This window comes from Phocoena phocoena, chromosome 8 (genome assembly GCF_963924675.1).
Source record: "Phocoena phocoena chromosome 8, mPhoPho1.1, whole genome shotgun sequence".
In the NCBI taxonomy this organism is placed as follows: domain Eukaryota; kingdom Metazoa; phylum Chordata; class Mammalia; order Artiodactyla; family Phocoenidae; genus Phocoena; species Phocoena phocoena.
The window spans coordinates 101295087-101310105 of record NC_089226.1 but is presented as its reverse complement, the minus strand read 5'-3'; the positions used below and the strand labels follow the sequence as shown (position 1 = coordinate 101310105).

Here is a 15019-nt window from a genome sequence, read left to right as displayed (position 1 = left end):
AGGTTCAATTCCTGGTCAGGAAACAGAGTGCTGAGTGAAATGAGAAATAGAATGATCTATTACCTCTACCATTTAGGTAAGTTAAAATATTTGCACACAAAACAATACACATTTTACAAGAACATATACAAATAAAAAATGCAGGGACTTCCCTGGTGGAGCAATGATTAAGAATCCGCCTGCCAGTGCAGGGGACACGGGTTTGAGCCCTGGTCCGGGAAGATCCCACATGCCTTGGAGCAACTAAGCCCGTGCACCACAACTACTGAACCCGTGTGCCGCAACTACTGAAGCCCACGTGCTTAGAGCCCGTGCTCCGCAACAAGAGAAGCCACCGCAATGAGAAGCCCGTGCACCGCAACCAAGAGTAGACAGAGCTCGCCACAACTAGAGAAAGCCCACATGCAGCAGCAAAGACCCAACACAGCTAAATAAATAAATAAATAAACCTTTAAAAAAAAATGCACATCAAACGCAATAGAATGGTTGACTTTGGCAAGGAGGGGATTAAGAGTGGGTAATGATAATAAAAGGAGTAAACAATTAAGGGGGGGGAATAAGGGAGCCTTTCAAGGACAAATGATAATAGAGGGTGAGGGTCATGAACTGAGGGTTATGAGTAACTCAACCCTCTGCCTCTGAGATCCAAAAAAAAAGTAGAAAAAGAGAGTGACTGGGTAGCTTTAGATAAGATGATCAGGGTAGGTCTCCTTGGTAAAGATCAAAGGCAAACACTAAGGAATAAATGAGGAAACAAAGGGATAGGGCACAAGATAAGAACTTGGTAGGCAAGGAGCAATCATGTAGGGATTTAGAAGGAGGTCAGATTTTATTCTAGCATGATGAGATATCACAGGATGTTTTTAAGCAGAGGGTGAAAATACCTGAGTTACAGTTTTAAAGATCACTTTGGCTTCCTCATAGAGAATAGGCTGGGGATAGAAGGGCCAAGAGTGAAAATGGGAAAACCAGTCAGGAGGCTACTGCAATAGTACTGTCAAGAGGTGAAAATGGGGACTTCCCTGGCAGTCCAATGGTTAAGACTTTGCCTTCCAATGCAGGGAGTGCGGGTTCAATCCCTAATCGGGGAGCTAAAATCCCATATGCCTCGTGGCCAAAAACAAAACAAAACATAAACCAGAAACAATATTGTAACAAATTCAATAAAAGACTTTTAAAAGGGTCCACATCCGGGCATCCCTGGCGGCACAGTGGTTAAGAATCCACCTGCCAACGCAGGGGACACGGGTTCGAGTCCTGGTCTGGGAAGATCATACGTGTCGCGGATCAACTAAGCCTGTGCGCTACAACTACTGAGCCTGGGCTCTGGAGCCCACGAGCCACGACTACTGAAGCCCACGCGCCTAGAGCCCCTGCTCCGCGACAAGAGAAGCCACCGCAACGAGGAGCCCGCGCACTGCGACGAAGAATAGCTCCCACTCGCCGCAACTAGAGAAAGCCCATGCCCAGCAACAAAGACCCAACGCAGCCAAAAATAAATAAAAATAAAATAATTTTTTTTAAAAAATGGTCCACATCCAAAAAAAAAATCTTTAAAAAAATAAATAGAGGTGAAAATGGCTTCACATGAACTGGGGGGCAGTGGTTGTAGAGATGGAGAAGAGGAACTGATTCTGAATGTGTTCTGGAAGAAGAGCCAACCAAATTCATATTTTGGATGTGGGGAAATAAGGGAACAGGAGGTATCGGGGATAATTACAGATACTTGAGCTTGAGCAACTGAGTGGTTAGAAGTGCCCTGTGCCAGGATGGGGAAATCTGAGCAAAGATTTGGAGGTAGAAACGAAAAGTTCTTGGCCATATACAATTTGAGGGGCCCTTTGGACATCCAAATTAAGGTGTTAAGTAGGAAGCTAGATATAGCATCTGGAGCTTGGGGGAGAGGTTGGTTGGGGACATGTTCAGTTATACAGCAGGTTCAAACTGGAACTGGAACCCAGGCTTCCTGGTTCCAAAACCATTTGCTTTCAACTTTCCTTTTAGCCAAGGTAAGTGCAAGCATTTGGCCGTGTACGGAATGTGAAAAAAGAAAACACCGTTGGCAGGCAGAGTTAGGGCACCCACAAGCCTCACCGGCCTCACCAAGGTGCTCTTCCTCTCCACAGGCAGAGAGGTCCGAGTGTGACAACCACCTTGGCCAACATAGGCAGCGTTCTGAGCCCACTGGTGGGCATGACCTCTGAGCTCTACCCTTCCCTGCCTCTCTTCACCTATGGAGCGGTCCTTGTGGCTACCTGCCCCATCCCTGTTCTCCTGCCAGAGATTCTGGGGCTGTCACTGCCCAACACACTGCAGGACGTGGAGAGAAGGTACGCTGCCCGCTCCCCTCCCCTCCCTACACTCAGAGCTATAAGGCCCTCACAAATCCTTGATCCAGCCCCATTTAACAAAAAAAGGCCAGACCCAGGGGAGAGCAGGGACTTACCTGGGGTCATTCAGCTGGACTCTGGTGCCAGAATCCAGGCTTCCTGCTTCCTTTGGCTCCTGGTCCTGTTCTCACAGATAGGCTGAGTCCCCTAGAATCCTTTCTGGGACTCTTGGAAACAGTGGGGGATTTGGGCATAAAATGGGACAGCTGAGCACAAACACCTAAAAAGGATCCCCCATCTCCACTCCCACACCCTGCTTCTCCTTCCCCCGTAGATGGAAAGAGAAATCGGGGCACAAGCAGCAGAGTAGCAGATGGTCCCACTCCAGTCCTCCTGAGAACTGAGAAGGGGCAGAGAGTGGCCAGAGCCCCTGCATCTCCTGTACGTCCACACCAAGTGGAGGAATGGAGAAATGGCAGCCAGGGGAAGACGGGAGGGACTTCTACTGGACCTGTGGTTCCAGAGAATACTTCCCCTGGGCCCCCCACTCCTAGCCAGATCCACGCTACCATTTCATTAAAAGTAGCTATGCACAACTTCTCCCACTGTTCCCACAGAGGCCGCTCCACTTCAGCTGACTCTGTCCAAGAACTCATGCAGCGATCGTCTATGTAGAAAATCCAATGGAATCTACACAAATGCTACCACAATGAAAACAAATTTAGCAAGGCTGTGGGCTGTCAGATCAATATCTTTAAAGAATTGTATTTCTAGGGCTTCCCTGGAGGCGCAATGGTTAAGAATGCACCTGCCAATGCAGGGGACATGGGTTCAAGCCTTGGCCCTGGAAGATCCCACATGCCATGGAGCAACTAAGCCCATGCACCACAACTACTGAGCCTGCGCTCTAGAGCCCACAAGCCACAACTTCTGAGCTCACGTGCCACAACTACTGAAGCCCGTGCACCTAGAGCCTGTGCTCCGCAACAAGAGAAGCCACTGCAATGAGAAGTCCGCGCACCACGACGAAGAGTAGCCCCCGCTCACCGCAACTAGAGAAAAGTCTGCGCGCAGCAACAAGGACCCAACACAGCCAAACATAAATAAATAAAATAAATAAATTTATTAAAAAAAAAAAAAACAGTGAGAGAGATGCCACCGCAATGAGAAGCCCACGCACCGAAACAGAGTAGCCCCCGCTCGCCGCAACTAGAGAAAAGCCTGCGCGCGGCAGCGAAGAGCCAACACGGCCAAACATAAATAAATAAATAAATTAAAAAAAAAAAAGAATTGTATTTCTATATACTAGCAATAAACAACCGGAATTTGAAATTTTAAAAAGAATACCATTTACAGTAGCATCAAAAATGTGAAATCTATGGGGCTTCCCTGGTGGCGCAGTGGTTGAGAGTCCGCCTGCCGATGCAGGGGACACGGGTTCGTGCCCCGGTCCGGGAAGATCCCACATGCCGCGGAGCGGCTGGGCACGTGAGCCATGGCCGCTGAGCCTGCGCGTCCGGAGCCTGTGCTCCACAACGGAAGAGGCCGCAAGAGTGAGAGGCCCGCGTACCGCAAAAAAAAATGTGAAATCTATGAAGACAGTAAAAACATCAGTGGTTGCTCAAGGCTCAGAGGGAGGGAAGAAGGATGAATAGGAGGGACACGGGGGATTTTTAGGGCAGGAAAACTATCCTATATGACACTATAATGTCATTATATGTGCCAAAATGCTTGATAAGCTACAAGGTAAGTAGCAGTATTATCCTTAGGCTGAGGAAGGTCGTGAGACACAGCTAAGAAACAACGGAGCCCCCACTTGGACTCGGTTGACTTGACAGCAGAAATCATGTGTGTGTACACACACACACACACACACACACACACACACCGCGCTCCCACGTTTCTCGCCAGTTTTCTCTGCTCCCTTCACGGCTTTCTTTTAGTTACACTGAAAACCTTTATGCATCTTGCTTCCCCCACCTCCCTATTCAGTCTTTCCTGGAAGCAGAGAAGGGACTAAAATGAACGCAGCCCATCAGGAGGCTGTGAAACTCTTCCCCCTCCTTGAGGCAGATGCTAACATCTGGAAACAAAGGAGAAAAGAAGAAAGGGGAGAAGAATGCTGAAGCAGGCTAGTCTCAGCCCTCCAGGCCGGATCCTGGCTGCTGGAGCAGTGTGCCTCTTACACCTGGGCTCTTGTCCAGGAAGTTCAGCCTCCCAACTCATCCAAGCTTTCCTGCTGGACTCCAGGCGCTTCTCCTCCTCTTCTCTTCCGCCTCCAGTGAGCCTTGGGTTGGCACTGATGAGGCCCAAGAAGGCAAAACACAGCAAGAGGAGTCACTGAGATCTGGTCTCATCCCTCCATCCCTCAGGCCCTTCCTCCTCAGCCTCTGCCTGCCTCTCCCGGGATGGCAGGAACCGGTACTGATGGCACTGGGAAGAGCACGTGAAAGAGGCATGGAGGATGGCATGATCTGCAGTCCAGGAGAGAACCCAGGATTCCTGGTCCTTGTACCCGCTCTGGGCTGGGGGTGGAGGCGATGAGGGGCTCTGGCAGCGGCTGCAGAGAGGCAGGAGCGGGTGGACGCAAGCTGTGGCTGCCCAGCCCGGAAAGCTAGCAGTTCATCCATGCTCAGCTGCCTACCCAAGGCCTGCTCTGGCTTCTTCCTGAGCTAATGGGATTCTACACTGGCCCAGGAAGCCTGCCTCCTGCCGCATCCACGGACAGGCACCTATTGCCCCAGCCCCAGGGAGGGGCGGAGGAGGGCCCGTGCGACCTGTACCTGGCTCTGAAGCTGCTGGCGCAAATGTGCAACCACGCATCGAAACCGCAGGTACCCACCGGAATCCCACTGGTCCTGGTCTCTGATTCTACGGACGCTTAGCCTTGGCCCTGCCCCGACCCCGGCTTCTGGCCCCACCCCCTCATCCTACCAACCCAGCCTTCAGAGCCTCAGCTGCGTCTCCGACCCTGGCCCCGCCTCTCGGCCTTGCCGCTGCCCCTGAGACCTGGCCCCAGGTTCGAGCTCGAGCTCGAGGCCTCATCACCTGGTCCCACCTCTCAGCTCCTTCACCTGCTGCACTCCTCCCTTCCTGGCCGGATGACGGTTCGGGACCGTCCTCACCTGAGTGAGCCCGGTGAGTGCCCCTTCCCCCACGCAGCCCTGCCCCTGTGCCATGCCCCACCCCTCTCTGGCCTTTACCTGCCTCCCAACCCAACCTGCACCACCACCAATGCAGGGTTTCTCTCCATTATCTCACTAATCCTCCGGGGTTCCTGCGGCACAAGACCTGCTACCCGCATTTTACAAGCCAGGAAAGTCCTGTCCAGTCCCTGGGCCGGGTCTCCGCACCTCTTTTTCTCCCTGGGCCTTCCCAGTGATATCCATGTCCAGTTCATCCTCCCAGAAGGATTTTGAGTCCACGGCTGGGACTAGGATGAAAGGCACTTGGACTCACCTCTCCTGCCTCACCCTGCCCCTGTCTTCCCTTCAAAGTTTGACATTTTGGGACTTCCCCTGTGGCACAGTGGTTAAGAATCTGCCTGCCAATGCAGGGGACATGGGTTCGAGCCCTGGTCCGGGAAGATCCCACATGCTGTGGAGCAACTAAGCCCGTGCACCACAGCTACTGAGCCTGCACTCTAGAGCCCATGAGCCACAACTCCTGAGCCCGCGTGCCGCAACTACTGAAGCCCGCGTGCCTAGCGCCCAGGCTCTGCAACAAGAGAAGCCACCGTAATGAGAAGCCCGCGCACCGCAACAAAGAGTAGCCCCCGCTCGCCGCAACTAGAGAAAGCCTGTGCGCAGCAACGAAGACGCGATGCAGCCAAAACTAAATAAATAAATTTTTTTTCAAGTTTGACATTTTGTTCATCGTAGATTTTTTTGCATTAATTTTGATTCTTTTAAATATTACGTTAAAATATTACATATTTTGATTACTGAGTTTTTTGGCACCCCTGAGATTTTGCACCTGAGGGGAGTCCAGCCCTGCCCTGCATACACCACCTTCCTTGGCTGCCCACTGCTCAGGAGGCATTCAGGGACATTCATGATCTGGCCCCTGCCAAGGTCTCTGGGTTCCTCTCTCTGTGCCCACTGCCCCAAGCCCTAGCCCTTTGTATGATCTCATTATCATCTTTATCTCACAGAAACTTGATGGTTTGTTTACTATTAACGGGCAAAGGTAACAGTAGTGCAAAGTCATCTAGTAAGGAAAGTGCTTGGCATGTTCTGGGAATAACAAGTCCCACGTGGTTGGAGCAGAGTAGCAAGGAAGCAGTAGAAGGAAATTAGATCAAGGAGGGAGAAGAAGCTGATCACACAGGGGCCTTGCAAGTACTTATAAGGCCTGGAGCTTTACTCTGAAAAAGACAAGTTGATAGAGCATCTCAAACGGTGGAGGGATGTGATTTGACTTATATGTCAAAGGGAACCTTCTGAATGCTACGTTGAGGACAGACTGTACAATGAGTCAGGACAGAAGCAGGAAGACCGGTGTGGAGGCAGTTATCCGGGTGAGAGATGACCCTGGCCGAGACCACAGTGGCTGCACCCTGGATATATTTAAGGAAGAGACAACAGGATTTTCTAATGAATTAGATTCAGGATGTGAGAGAAAGAGTAAAGTCAAGAATGACTGCAAGGTTTGAGGCCTGAGCTACTGGAAGGAGAGGGTTGCCATCTACTGAGATAAGCAAGGCTGAAGATAGAGCAGTTTTGGGTTAGGGATGAGTCATGTCTGAGATGATTCTAGATATCCAAGTGGAGCTGGCAGGCAGCAATAATGACAGCGATAACAATAATCATAGCTCCAGCCGTAGTACTAATCGGAGGCAGGCAGGCTTCCAATGCTTCACATGTCTTAACTCATTTAATCCTCATAACAACCCTGTGATGTTGAGCTATTATTATCCCCATTTTACAGATGAGGAAATATTGGATATACGAGTCTGGAGTTCAGAGGAGAGGCTGGGCTGGAGACATGAATGTGTAAGCTATCAGTGTGTGGGTGGCATAAATCACCTGTGAAGTGGGTGTGAAGGTCCAAGGACTGAGCCCAGATACTCCAAAGTTTAGGCAGTGGGAGGATGAGGAAAGTCAGCAAAGGAGTTTGAGGAACAACAGCCAGGGACGTAGCAGGAGAAAAAATGGGGGGGGGGGGCGGTCCTCAGAGGCTCTGTACAGAAAATATTTCTAGAAGGAGGAAGTGATGAAGAGAAAGCACTTTGGAAGGCGCAAATTGAGATCTCAATACAAGGAGACAATTTGGGGTTAGTCACTAGCCACTGAATGGTTACATAGCCTACCACAAGTCACAGAGCATCAGCTCCCACATCTGGAAGATGGATCTTTACACCTGTGACTGGTCCTTATCCCCTGTCCCATCCCAGGGCCACCTGCTGAGTTAGGCTTACCACCCTCATCCCTCTGCACTGACCTTCCCACCATCCCCCCACCCCTTGCCCCTTGCCTCACTAGAATGTTCTAGTTCATAATCTATATTTTTGCCTCCAAGGTGTTCCCTCATCTTGAACCAGGCTTATGATGGGGCGAGGAGGGTAATTACTTTAAATACCTGTGGGGTTCACCTCCCATCCTGCCTCTCCTCTGGGCCCTGGCTCTCCTTTGACCCTGGCTCGGGCCCAAAGACTCAAGAGATGCAGCTAGGGAGAGAGGAAGTGCTGCCCCAACTTCAACTGCCTAGAACCCAAAATCTCAGACACGGCTTTAGAGAGGAAGGCTGGGAGCCATGGGTGGGAAGTGGGACTAGGGCCGGGAGCTGAGGTTCAAGGTGCAGGGGTCTGGGGCTGGGAACCAGGAGACTTGGGGCCAGAGGCCTCATAGGGGGCTGGGGAATAAGGTCTCTTGACTGAGGACTGGAGGCTGGAGGCTGGGTGTGGGAAACTTGAGGCTGGGGCATGGGATTGGGAATCAGGGAAACACAACTTGGGGCTATGGGAAGCCATCACATTGAATCCTGCCAGGAGGGCCCAGACAGCACCCCTCAGGCCTCTGGGGACCAGAAAAGATGAGAGAAGGGGCAGCTGGATGGAGTTTGAGCTCTCCAGAGCTGAGCCAGGGAAAGTCACAGAAGGCCACGCACAAAGGACACACTAAGGTGAGCAGAGCAAGGGCCCAGAGATGGAAGTGTCCAGGAAAGACTGGGGCAAGGAGACAAGTCCTCAAAGGGGCAGGAGTCCAGGGGACTGAAAGATGAAGGGAATGCCTAAAATGATCACATACTGGACCTGGAGGGTTTCTAGATAAGCTAGTCCAGAGTGAATCAAGTATGTTCCTCAGATGCCAGTGCTAAAATATGTTCTACAGAAAAATGGTTCTGTGGTGAAGTCAGTTTGGAAAACTGCATGTTCTCTCTGCCTCTCCAAGATTTTTAGTGTACATTTGCCATTTAAAGGTTCTGATAGGTTCCTACAGTAAAGAAAGCCTAATGAACTTTCTATTTTACCATGGAAGCCTTTTTTCTTATAACTTACACCTACTAATGTCCTGCAACATAGAATTTGAGGAACAGTAGACTAGCCTCCCATCTTACTTCCAGGAAACCAAAGCTCAGAGGAGGAGAGTAATATGCCCAGGGTTTCATGACCAGGAGAGGCAGGGCTGAGTAAAACCCCAGGTGTCCCATTTTCAAAGAACATCAGAGCTGGGAAGGTCCTCTGGGACCATCTAGTGCATCTAGTCCCTTTTTGCCTTTGCCCTCAGTTCCATTTATGGATGGGTAGGTAGACTGAGGCTGGGAGAGGGGCCATGACTATTTCTCTCCCACAAGGTCCAGACTGGGCCCCCAACTTGACTCAGGCTGGTGCCCTGACAACTCTGGAACCAGATCATCCTCCCCAGCCAGGCCTACACTCACCCCACTACAGCCAGCTCCCACTGACCATCCGTCGACCTTTCTTCCCATCCTTAGGAAGTTCATGGACTCTGGTCTGCCCTGGTACCTTTCTCAGGATCATTTTATCTCCTCAGCTCATTCACTGACCCCACGGCTTCTGGGTCCTGGTTTCTCCCGTTCCCTCCCCAGTGTTGAACACAGTGCTGGGCATAGATTCCAGACTGTTCCCTCAGGATGGGGCTGCATTTTCAATCTGGAGGGAGTAGGGTATGGCATAGGCTGCGCTGTGTGGTTTTTAAACAGGAACTACTGGTTGACAGCTCTGGAGGCCTATCCCTGGAATGTAGGGCAAGGGAGCAAAAGATCCCCAGGAGGTGGGCTGAACTGGAGTGGGCTTTTATTCCTGTCTTCCCCCCACCCCAGGTGGTTTGCAGAGTCAGCCCACTGGCTGTTGGTGGCAGGAAAGCTAGAGCAGGCTGAGCGTGTGCTCAAGGAAGAGGTTCACATCCCTGGGAGAAAAACACAGAGATAAATACTCACCCCAGAAGTGAGGCAGCTTGAGGCCCAAGCAAGGCTGCTTCCCACCATCCAAATCCCAGACCCAGCCTGGCTTCCTACCCCCCTCCCTGCACTGCCGCCATTTTCTGTTGGGAGGTCTCCCTTCAGACAAGTGTTTCCTTCCTCTGATATGCACCCAATCCCTCCCTTTCTGAGTCTCTGGTCCTCTGTGGGAAGGGGAAGAAGGGCAAGAAGGGTGGGGAAGTTTGGTCCCCCACCGCTGAGGGCTGTGTGCTCCCTACCCCTGCTGGCTGGGCACATCCCCTTCTCCACCACCCCAGGGGACTCCAGCTTCAAGCAAACCACCAATGTGCCCGAGGGAAAGGCAGCTCCAGCCAGCAGGCCCCTCCCCCACCCTGGCCTCAGCCCTGGAGCTACGGGCCCTAACTCGATTGTGCACCGTTAATCACAGCGTGTGCCGGCCGGTGGAGTAAACAGGCGGCCTCTGAGGTCCACTCAAACTCATCAATCCCTGCCTTGGTCAGGCCTCCTTTGGTGCTGGGGCTGGCAGGAGGCGCCAAGGGGGCCGGGAAGGGGGGCCACGGAACCAGGGTCGTGTTAGACCCTGGCAGAACGCCCGGTTGCCCCACACTCCAGGGATATGGGTGAGGAGGAAAGGAGAGATGTGGGTACACTGACATTGACATTTGGGGGATCTTTAGGATAGGGGCAAAAGCAATGATCGGGAATCAACTGCCTAGCTCTGGGACTTAGTAGCCATTTGACCTTGACAGATTACAGAAACTCTCAGTACCTCAGCTTCCTCATCTATAAAATGGGGATAATAATTCTACCTACTTCCTCGGGTTGCTATGAAAATTAAATTAGTGAAAACAGGTACAACACTGAGAACGGTGCCCACACACAGTTGGGGCTATGTGTTTGTTAAATAAGTGGGACAACAGAATGAATGACTGGGAGAGACACCGGCTTAGCAAGTTCCGGCAATCCTCCTCCACCTTATAAATGGCCTAAAGAGTTCTTATCTAGTTAGACTGCAAAACCTGCAAACGCTGGAGGAGTCAGGAGGGCAGAATGAGTTAACCTAACCGCTCTGGGCCTCAGTTTTCTGTCGAATGGAGATCGTAACTGCGCCTATAGCACGGAGTTGTTAGGAGGATTAAGTGAGAAAGTTCATGAAAGCATTTACGAATGCGAGAGCCAGTAGCAAACGCTGCAAGGAAGGGCAGCCAGCCCTTGTTTCTTCCTAGAGCTGGATCTGCGCCATCCTTTACCCACCCCTGCCAAAGAAAGGCCCGCACTGTAGGCCATGAAGGATGAATGTGTACTATCATTTCTCTCCCTGCGAAGGAAAATGGGCGCTGGGCACCAGGCACACGCCAGCCCCTGGCACCCCGGCCTCTCGCTGCCCCGTTCCCGGGCACAGAGCTGGGCGGGCCGCTAGGGGGCGCTGCGGGAGGTGCGGAGCGCGGTGGGTACCGCTGGAGCGTCCCGGGCAGCCGGCACTGAGGAGGGGAGGACCCCGAGCCGAGCCTGGGTGGTCCGCGATGCGGCAGGCGGGAAGGGTGAGAGGCAGCCCCCTGCCCACCGACGGACGTGCTGCGCCCGCGCGGGGGCTAGGCTGTCGCCGAGAGGTTGGTGGGAGAGCGAGCCGGCGTAGGCGCCACTCGCCTGGCTCCGTCCCACTCCTCGCCTTCGTGGGCTTCGAGCTTCGGCCTCCGCCTCGGTGGGGAACTCGAAGACAAAGCGTACACGCCCACGGGAGTCGGAGGGAGGGGTGTTACCAGGAGAAGAAGCAAATTTAGCTGTGTCGGGGGCAGGGGACCCCGAAATCGGTCTGCCTCCCCCGGTCACTCCCTGGGCGCGCGGACTCAGCTACAGAGAGTTTGGGAGAAGCCTTGGGCATCCGGACCTCAGGGCCGGGATCCCGCCTGAAGTTTCCGCCCAAAGCTCCATACGATTTCTCTCCAACAGCCTCATGTCGTCCTAGTGCTGGGCCGGGGCCCCTATACCATGTGGCGGGAGACATGGGTGCCCAATGTCCACTGACAAAGCGTAGCAAAGTCGACTCTGTTAGTCAGATTTTTCGAGCTGTTTTTGGCCATAGAGATTTGAGCGAGAGGCACGGGCCTCCACAGTGCGAGGAAAAGTGCTGCTTTCCTCCATCCGGGCCGCACGTCCACAGTGCGTCCAACTCCTAGGCGGCAGCAAGTGACCTGGACTCCGAGGTCCTGTCCTCATAGGCAGGACAAAGAATGCTAACCGGCGCCCTGTGGCAACACAGTTCCGCCCCGCGGCCCAGTCCGGCCGGGATCCAGAGATTCGTCCAGGATGATTTGCCTCTGTTCTCAGCGATCACCACCACCGTCCGACCCCGGGCGTCCTGTTAATTCAGCCCCACCCGCCATAAGGACTAGGCAGCGCCTCGCTGGTTCAGGCGGCGCGAGGAGCCCCTCTCCGGGCCGCCCGAACCCATCCTTTCTTCGGAAGCGGGGCTCTTGAGGGCTCTCCACGTGCCCCGAGGCTCCCAGCACAGAGCCAGGCCGGGGAGGTGAAGCGCCCGGGAGGTGAAGGGGAGATTGTTTCTAAGAGGCTTAACTTCGGAACTAGACTCGGAAAACCCCGATTTCCTGTCCAAGATGATGCCTTTGTTGTGGCCACTTTCGCCCCGGCCTTCGGGCAGCAGGGACTGCGGGGGTCCCTTTCTAGGCCTGCTCTATCCGCAGCCCCGCCCTGGATTTTAGTTTCTCCTTTTAAATCTGGGAATTAGTCCCTCCCGGAATCCCCGCCGTCGGGAAGGTGAGACCGAGCCGGTAACGAGACTGGGGGCCTAAAGCAGTGGGGGCTGGGAGGTGGGGGGCGGGACGGGGACGGATCAAGGAAGGGTGCCCTGAGGACAACGGGCTGCCTCCCTCCTGGGGTCGGAATGGAGGTCACTTCCCACCGCGGGTGAGACCACCGACCTAGGCCCGTTCCAGAGGGCACTGAGGACCAACCAGCTCGGCTTCCTAGGTCTGGTGGGGGCCAAGAGGACAGCCCACTGCCGCCTCCTTCTCCCAGAACAGAGGAAGCAGCTCTGAGAAGCGGCAAGTTTATCTGGGTTTGAGGTCCTAAGGTGAGTTCAAGCCGAGGGTGAGGGTTAAACTGAGGGGCTGCGAGCGCGCAGCGTGAGCGCACTCACTTCCTTTCCCCACCCCCGCGCGGCATTCAGACGGGATCCCCGACCTTTTAAAAATGCTGTCACAGGTTTCTGGCATCCCTGAAACTGCAGCCTCCACGCTCCCACCCCGACCCCAGTCCCAGGATGACCCCAGGCACACTGAGCGCACCCCACACGAAACCCCCGGGGGATGCGCGCCGCTTATACATCTACTCATCTGTAAAATGGGAATAATAATAGAACCTCCCTCAGAGAGCTGTTGTGAGAAACAAACTAGTTAATGAATTAAGAGCCCTTAGCAGCGCCTGGCACGTAGTAAGTGCTCAATACGAGTTATAAATAACGATGATAATGGTTTTCACTTGTAGCAAACGCCAGTGCCAAGTTTAACCTGCAACTGATGATCAAACAGCGCTGTCAGGAAAGTAGTTCTAAGTGCCGTCACTGATAAAACAGTCGTAGAGAGGGGCACCAGCTTGCTCTGCGAGGTTCCACTGGGAAGAGGCAAACCTGGATTCGCACCCAAGGCAGCTTCTCTCTTCGCCCACGTGAGGAAGCTGAGAGAGGGGCCCAGCCACGCGGGGCGACCCCGTGTTCCCTCGGTGGCCTGGAGGAGTGACCCCTCCGCCCAGCGACCAAAAACAGCAGCCGACGGGAGCCGATGCCCAGGGGTCCTGTACCAACCGGGGTCCCACGCGGCCGGAGAGAAAAGAGAACTGGCTGGGGTCAGGCCGGGCCGCGCGAGGGCGGCTGGGGGGCGCGCGGGGGCGCGGCTGGACCCCCACGTGCGCCGCCTGCCGCTGCCTTTGTCGGGAGCAGCCGCGTTCGTGCAGCACTCGGTGGCTTAAAATAAAGACAATGTTCCCAGCCTCCCTGCGGCTAAATCTGGCGCGGGTGCGGGGGCGGTGAGAGAGCCGGGTGGGAGAGCTTCTCCCGGCCCTACCTCCCTTCTCCCTTCCTGCCTCAGTTTCCCCATCTGGTAAGGGGACCTAGCCAAGCCTGGGCCTAGAACAGCCATACAATCGGGGTTGGGGCGGGGGGCGTCAACCCCCTGCCTCCGCGGCTGCACGGACTTAAGGCGCAAAAACCTCTTGGGACAAGAGGGGCGCTCAGGAGGCGGCAAGGGAAAGCTGGACACCCTCCTCTCCCGCCTACAAAATAAGTGTTTTTATTTCTAAAGGGACGTGTGCAGAGGCGGTGGGAGAAGAGAAGGGAGACCAAGGAGACTGGGGGGAGGGGGCAAGGAGAGAGCCTGATTCAGACTCGGAAATGGATGTTGAGCGTGGAGGCCTAACACCCACACACTCAGCCACGTGTACGCGCACAAGTACACGCAGCCCCACCGCGCGCGCAAGCCGCCGCCGCAAACCGAGCACAGCCCAGCAGGGGCAGCGGGAGTCCGCGGCCACGGGCCCGGACTGGTGGAGCTCTGACCCGCCCCTGACCCGCCCGCTGACTCCGGGGTGGGAGGGGGTTGCTCAGATTCCTCTCCAAGCGGCAGCATCTCCTGGACTTCAGCAGGGAGGGGTACTGGGCTCTTGCTCTTGCCTCAGCTGGCTTCGAGAAGCAGAGATGCCCCCGCATGTACCTGCCACGTGTGCCCACCACTGGCATGATGGCTGCTGGCCACGGCCCAGGGACTCCAGTTTCTGCTCCACCAGCCTCCCTTGGCAACTGGGCTCCAGCCTGAGGAAGCCCCAGGTTACCCTCAGGCATCAGGATTGAGAGGGGGTGCTGGGTGGGGGAAAGGGCAGGGGGCAAGCGGTGGGTCAGGTCCCAACCGCCTGACCCACTCCAGAGCCGTGGGCTCAGAGCCCGGGACCTGAGTGCAGACACTTGCCAACCACGTCTTAAACACGCCTCTGCTCTTCGGTTTTCTCATCTACATCGTGGGGATGACAGTTGACCCTGGTCCTTCCCACCTTCCATCCCAGGGCTTCAGCATGGCCCAGTGAAGCAAAGGCCCAGCAGCCCAGCGGCAGCCTCCCCATGTCTGCTCCGCGGTCAGCTCCCCAGGAGGTCTCAAGGGCCAGGTGAGGGTGGGGCAGGACCCAGGTCTCTATAGCTAAAGGCCCCCAGGGGTTCTATCTCTGAGGAAACTTAACACAGAAATCCAAACCGGCCTGGGGGAGAGGGGTGCTGGCCAGGC

General features: G+C 54.5%; 1 pseudogene; it reads left to right on the top strand.

Annotated features, from left to right (window-relative positions):
• The window catches only part of LOC136127040 (solute carrier family 22 member 6-like), a 28391-nt pseudogene extending 17172 nt beyond the window's left edge, over positions 1–11219 (top strand).
• Positions 11220–15019: the final 3800 nt, after the last annotated feature.